Source organism: Gavia stellata, chromosome 3 (genome assembly GCF_030936135.1).
Source record: "Gavia stellata isolate bGavSte3 chromosome 3, bGavSte3.hap2, whole genome shotgun sequence".
NCBI classification, from domain to species: domain Eukaryota; kingdom Metazoa; phylum Chordata; class Aves; order Gaviiformes; family Gaviidae; genus Gavia; species Gavia stellata.
Window position 1 is genome coordinate 38,994,115 of NC_082596.1, and position 7,512 is coordinate 39,001,626.

Genomic DNA, 7,512 nt, shown 5'->3' on the forward strand with positions numbered 1-7,512 from the left:
CTACTATTATCACTAATTTCTGTGCCTTATTCTGCCAAAATCATGGTAAGAACATTAGCAAGGATGCTGGAATTCATGTTGGTGACTGACCAGAAGTGACAAGAGAAAGAAGGCGGGTGAGGAGACTGAAACAAGAGCTCTTGCTAGTTGATGACTTTTCACAGGTGAATGAATGGCAGTCTGAAAAAAAAAAAAAAGAGCCAAAACAAGTACAGCATGAGGATATGCGTAACATACAGTAGGCTGATGAGGGAACATTAACACTGAGAAAGGGTGTATACAGTGGCAGTGTGTACTGGTTTTTCACTCTTTGGGCAGGATCTATCTTTTATTTTTTAATAGTGTGCTATGGTGATGTCAACATTAATAGCACCCAGCTAAGCAAGCTAATCAAAGGGCAAAAGACTGAGCAAGTGGAAAAAGATGCTTCTGCCATGTGCTGGGCCTCTAGCTCAGGCACAGAGACTGACTTTTGTTAACAAGGGAAGAGTACTTCTGAGGCAGCTATGTCCCAAGATGTTCTTGCCATTTCTTTTTAGCCAGTTCTGCTTCACATGCTCCTGGTCACCTAGTGCCCTACCTGAACTGTATTGCATGCTACCTGTTAGATATTCAACCAGTCTCCTAAAGAAGAGAGGATTGGTTTAAGGTCCTTTCTTCAGACCAAGCCTTTTAAGATCTCAGACAAGCCCAACAATTCTACAGCAAGAAATTAGATTCCTCTTGCCACATTTCTCTGTTACAGCATAGGTACTGTCATTATGGCTTCAAAAGTAATAACAGAATTGATTTAAATAATATGATTGCGTTGCATCCGTTTTTAAATACATATAACTATATTGGAAGGAAGGTATTCCATCTGGTAACCCATCTGCAACTCTATGTATATAAGAAGAAAGTATTCATAAGAGAACATTCATGTATTTGAATTCTCTGAACATATTGTGACCTTCTGTTACTATTCACATAGAATATCTCAATTTAAATATATGTTGGGTTTTTAATATCTTTCAACAACTGCAGTATTGGAAAAAAGTAGCAAACTCAAGAAGTATGAACCTTAAATGAACAGTCTGTTGCATATTCAGATTGCTCATGCCTTTACATGGTCAGTTTGACAGAGAGAAGCAATCCACAACTGTAACTTCCTACCTCATTCCAGTAAATCCAGTTCAAAGGCTTGGTGGACTACCTAAGTGATATACATATGAACTTTTTTCCCCCTAAAAATTAAATTAGAGGCTTAAAAATAAAGTTTTAAGTAATAGTAATTTACTTAACTTTTTCAACAAGATACTCAGTGGAACACTGGGAATTTTATTTTCATCTGCAGTTTAGGACAAAGTTCCATCTACCCTCCGTAATTTAAAGTGGGTCATGGAGGTAGCCATAACTAAGGCATAAATCATAATAATCTCTCTGGCTTTAATTTAAATTTCTTTCTGAAAAGCAAAGGATAGGAAATCCCTAGTTTATATAGCTTTGACAACTCAGAGATGAGTTATCTAGGACTTAAGTAAAAGTGAAGTAAGAGTCCCATAATTCCTTATTTAGGCAGTGCCTTGGTAATTTATTTTGCAAACAGCTGCGGCACTTTAAGGCATTATTTTACCACTTCTTATTGTAAGTTAAAAAACCCCATAGTTTTGGTAGCAGGGTTATTCATTTTAGCACAGCCTAACCAGCTACAGCTAAGAATCAGTAAGATTAGCTTGAACAGTATAAATGAATGCTTTGAACTATTTTTAAGCTCATTTTACCAGAAACAGATTAGCAGTGGCAGTACCACATCTCGGTACCTGCTCCTGGGAATCAACGGCTGCTTTCAGTCCTCCCCACCAGGTACAACCTTTCTCCAGCACCTAACAGTTCTCTCCACTTGTTCCTCCTTCACATAGTTTTCTTAAATCACCCTTTGATACCTCCTGCAGTCTTTGTCTAAGCAAGCTCTTTCTTGAAATCCCGAACATAGTCCTCAGTTCCATCCTGCAACAACCCCCTAACTATTCTCTCCCAAATTCCTACAAGCTGGCTCCTTACCAAAATTGTCCCCAGGAGGGAGGGGATGCAGCAGGGGAGATGGCAGTCAGGAGCCATTTCTTTTTAAAGCTTCATTAATCCTCACATACAATTTATTACCCTGTCTTAGAAATGCTCACTTAATTGATGGTTGAGAAAGGTAAACTCTGAAGTGCTGATGAGTAACTATCTTAATTTATCCGGCTATATAGATCCAGATAGGAATGTCTGTCCAGTGGTTGAGTTAAAAACCAAAGAATTAACGCAATATGCAATCCCAGGGGTAGCGGAATTACAGAGTAATGGATGAGAAGACAGAAGTCTCAGATGTATTTTTTTTCTGAATGTCACTTACTGGAAGAAAGTAAAAATTCCTAAAAACTTATTGAATTAGAATAAATATTTCACCAATAAAGTAAAGAAGCAAAAACATAAACATTAACGTCATTTTCCACATTGTAGGTGTAGAAAAAGCCACTGGAAATATTTCCCCATAATTCAGCAGACCAATATTTCAGTAAATCAGTAGCTTCATTGTTAACCATTTATCAATCACACCTGTTCTTAGAGGTTTTTTTCCCCCTTATTATGACAAGACCTTTCAGCTGGAAAATACTCAGAGCTGAAACTCAAACTCATGGGCTTACAGTTGGCTCAAGTCAATCTGAGGGCTGCCAGCGAAGGAGCGGTCCAAACTTTGACTCATTTTTTTTTCTTACTATTATTTTTTTCCTTAGTTCTCGGTTAAATCAACTTGCTAGTCTGACTCACTCCATGACTGGCATCATTACTATAGCTGATGCAATGTAAGTGGTGACATCACACCTTTTCAGCAGCAGTAAAGTCTTGCATTTTCATCAGCTCACCACAAAATCTCACTTTAAAAAGTATATAGGGGCCAGAATACCACGCAAGTGCGAAGCACAAGTAAATTCTGTGGAAAATAAGCATGAATTAGAAGAAAAAAGACGCCTCTGGACTAGTCTGTGACTATAGGATCGGCCAGTGTTTGACAGCATATTAAATATTTTGGAGGCTTCTGCTGCCAGCTTTACAGTGTCATGGGTGCACGACACAACGTGCTGTTGCCATTGAAACGCTCTCTGCCAATTCAATTTGTTCAAACAAAACTTTGACGGGTTAACTTTGCCCCGGCGGGATGACTGCTACAACAGGCATCGGTTGCCCACACAGCCCCAACCCTCTGTGGTTCAGGCACCGCGTGTTCCTCTGCAACCAGGATAAAAGCAGACAGGCAGCATAAAATCCTCACGAAGCGCTCTGCTAATTTGACAAAAATGTAATCATGTGCCCACACCTGATCCAGATCAAATTTGTACTGCTGGGTGATGTGGCATGGCCCAGAGCCAGCGGTAATGATTGTGGAACCACAGCGCTCGGCTAAGGCTTCTCCTGCAGACGAATTACCCGTACGGGAGACTGTAAATACAGAATGTGGCCTATCACTGTGGAAACAGCTTGTGCAGGCTCTCCAGGACATGCCCCGATCCGCACAAAAGAGACATAGCGTAACCCCTTGCCAAACCACCTTTCTTTCTACCCTTAGAGGGAGGGTGCTGGGTTAGCCTCCGACTGAGAGCATTAAGCAGCGGAGAAAAAAAAAAAAAGGAAATTACAAGTCTGAGGTTTTTCTTTCGGGCAAGTCTCTTATAAAAATAAAGGAGTGTGCAAATGTCTTTGTTTCCCTGCCAACTTTTATAAGAACTAATTAAGAGCAAGGAGAGCTTCATTTTCCTGTTTATTTCATACCGAGGACAGCTAACAAATTTAACCTATTGATGATTTTGCAGCTGCCTGCTTTAATTTGCTTATGATTGAGAAACAAAAAGTCAGTGTAACAGCAATGAGTTGCCAAAGCCGCGGAGCGATCACTGGTGTGTGATCCAGCTGTGTGGTCAAACTTCAGTTAGGCAGCTGTGACAACAGAGCATGGGCTGTCCTTCGGAGCAGGAAACCACTGTTAAAATTATGGCCGCTGCTTAGTAGTTGCTTATTTCCAAGTCGGCTGATTTGTTCATAATAAGGTCAATATAATCGTAAAGGTATAAAGCGCTGGCATTTATTCCCTACTAAACAACATCATACACTTTTCAACTTTATGATTTATCTATTGATTGCAATAGAAAATTCAGGCCATAAAATTCAGTGGTAATTGCTATCAATACATGAAAGCAATCTTTGGGGGTAAATATTCACAGGCCTTAGCATAACTCCTATGTCTTAGTTCAGACAAATTGATTACAAAGTATTTATTATATCGAAGAGTCCTATGGACTTTATGGAAATCATACAGAATTCAATAAAGAAATTTATGGCTGCTCTAAAACCTACAGAATAATTTTTAATGTCCTTTTGATTCAGAAGGTGAGATCCCAGCCCTCTATAAATCAGTAACAGAACTCCCGATTGAGATTGACAGAAAATGAGCACCCAATCATTTGCAGCTCTTATTTATAAAATTTTCCATAAATTACTCTACGTGGAGTATCTACATGGAGAATTGTATGGGTTTTACTCACATTAAATTCTACAGGCTTTTTTTTTCAAAAGTGGGGGAGAGGATGATTCACTTCAGGGAAAACGAAGTACTTTACTTTCTTGCTTTCCTTAAAAAACAGCTCTTCAAACTTTTACATGTTATTTCAAAATATTATTTCAAAGCAATTTACAAATATTAGACAGGGATTCCCAAACTGTGGTATCCTAGCACCAGAGTACCTCAGCTACTTAAGAAGGCATGTGCAGTCCTTGGGAACTACGGCTGCCCCACCACACCCCCAGTCCCCAGCCAAGGCTAATCCTGCATCAGCTCATGCAGGAAGCTTTGTACAATTCTAAGAAATGGAAACTAGAATATCGAGTAACAGCTAACTCCCCAAATTTGCACTACATGTTTACTCTGTTCCAGAATCACAAACCTGGAGATGTGAAGCTTTTCCTGGGAAGCTGGGAAAAAGCTTTCTCCTTCAGCAAGTAGAAACTGGCCACCAGCACCCTCTGGCTGGAATGTGGCAGTATTATAAAGATTTCTAGTGTGTGCATGGAGTCTATGCCATAGAAAGTGGAAATGATTTGCTGAGGTATGCGTGTCGTATCAGAGCAGAACAGAATCCATATTACGTGTAACTTGGTAACAGTCAGTATATGCTGCTACTGTTCATTCACATCGCAGTCTCCTCTGCCAGTGCTAGCCACCCGACTTTGTAATCTCTCATCATCAACTTCTGATGTCACAATTCAAAACAGACAATTTGCAATAACAGATTTCACCAATTCTTCCTGTTCCTATTTGCATATTATTTAAAAGTCACATGCAATTTAAATTAATGTATTGTTACAAATGACATACAAAACAATGTTCCTACATTTGATAAGTGGAAATTATGAGTAAGTTTGCATGATGAACATTTGTTCATTTTTTTTCAAGTAGTGTTTAGAAAGATCTATTTCATCAGTTGTTTCCGCAAATGACATTCATGCATATAGACATGATAAAGTGACAAGAAAACAAAAATACATCTGAAAATTGAATTAAAAAGCAATTATGCTTTGAATTCACATGTTGTTTGGGAGCATAGCTTCACGCTGTCCATTTTTTTCCATATCTTGCAATAAACCAGTCACTTGTAATGCAAATGGTGTTGTCTTGCAGTATATTAGCATTAGTTCTGACTTCCAACAAATTAAACTCAGTTCTCCCATTATCTGGGAACTGATTATCTTGGCTGCAGATGCAATGACATGTAGCTTGCCCACAGATCATCCAGTTCAAGATCAGCAGCAATATAACCAGTCTTTCACCAAACTGAACTATTTGAGCCTCCTGGTTCTCAAACCCTTGTGCTCTGCAGTAAAGTATCGGGATCTTTCTTTAGAAGCTTTACACTCTTTTTGTCTTTTTAGATAAATTACAGGTACTGCAGAGTATGTTTTTTCTACTGACTTTGTGTAATCACGAATTGAGCGTATAAGTAAAACCTCCTGCACGCAACTGAGCAGATGTCATGGTTTTCCCTGGTTTTAGGTATTCTATAAAACATGCTGTCTTGCAGGTTTTGAAAAATTTGCGAACTAGTATATTTATTCATATTTTTTATATTTCAGAATGAAATTGCTTAGTAAAGAATTATATTAACAAATATTCAGAGTCCAAGGTGAGATTAAACATTATAGAAGTTGCTTATTTTCTTAGGCCTGTCCTTGCAAAAAGTATTCTACAAACTTCTAGTCATGTAATTTAATCTAGAAAAATGCTGACGTGGTATTGATTTATGTAGATTTGACTGATGTTCTGACACATGACTAGAGGGTGTTCTCTATAATCCCAACTCAGCAAAGCATGTAAGAACATGCATAAAATTAAGTATATACTTTGTACCACTAATACTTTATGCCAATTAACACATATTTTCGACACAAATTCTGCTATGCCTGTCTTGCATCATAAACATGTTACATATATATTCCACATGTTTTGTATTCCATATATATATGTTATAAATTCCACATATCTGTTATATATTTCAATATATGTTATACATTTATTCCAAAGAATATCTTTATGTGAGATTTTAAAACTAGGTTTTCAAAAATGAACTACTTTTTGAATTATATAGTATCTGAGTAATCCCTTACATAATCCCGATTTACACCATGTAGGTGAGTTTTTGTGATACAGACAATGTGGTCTAATTGTGGGCTGACTCCAAAAGGGGCACTCACATCGCCAGTTATATATCTGCATTTTGTACCAGCTGTGCTCTTTGGCTGGTCCCACTTTATTGGGGGAGGCTAAGGTTCATTTTCTGCCAGCTTAACTCCCTAAACTCTCTTGGCTCACCCTAGAGCTGCGCATCAGTACTGATAGGAGCAAACAGCCAGGGGGAGTGAGATGGATTGTCATGGTCCCTCTGCATAGCAGCATCTACCTTAGCACCGATATATTTTAAAACCACATTTCCAGTGCAGTCCACACCATTAAGAGGCCCAGCCTCTGCATTTTAGTGCACTAAACCCCACCTCAGCTTTTAAACACGAGACTCATCTCTAATTAAACGCAAAGCTGCTTTTAAGAAATTGATTGAAAAATGTTCCCCTAGTACTCAGACTGGCTTTTATCTGAACATAGAAGTCAGTTCATCAGAGTTAATCCTTTTAGTATGCACTTGTCTTACAAGAACAATATTCTTCCATTTGGTCAAGACAAAGGAATTCAGCAATTTCTGTAAACTAAGCCTCCCATCACTTTGTTGCATTTTTGTTGACATATTGGCAACATTCCTTCCAGTTTTAATTGGATTAAGCGTATAGAAATTTAGTGAGTTGTAAATCAGACAAAATTCCAGCTACCTTTTTGCTATTTCTAAAAACAAAAGGTCTAGCAAAGAATAAACCTAAATAAAACCAGAGGAAGTCTCCTGAAAGTAATGAAATCTTCTTGCTGCATTTGCTCAGGTAGTTAATGGGAAGACT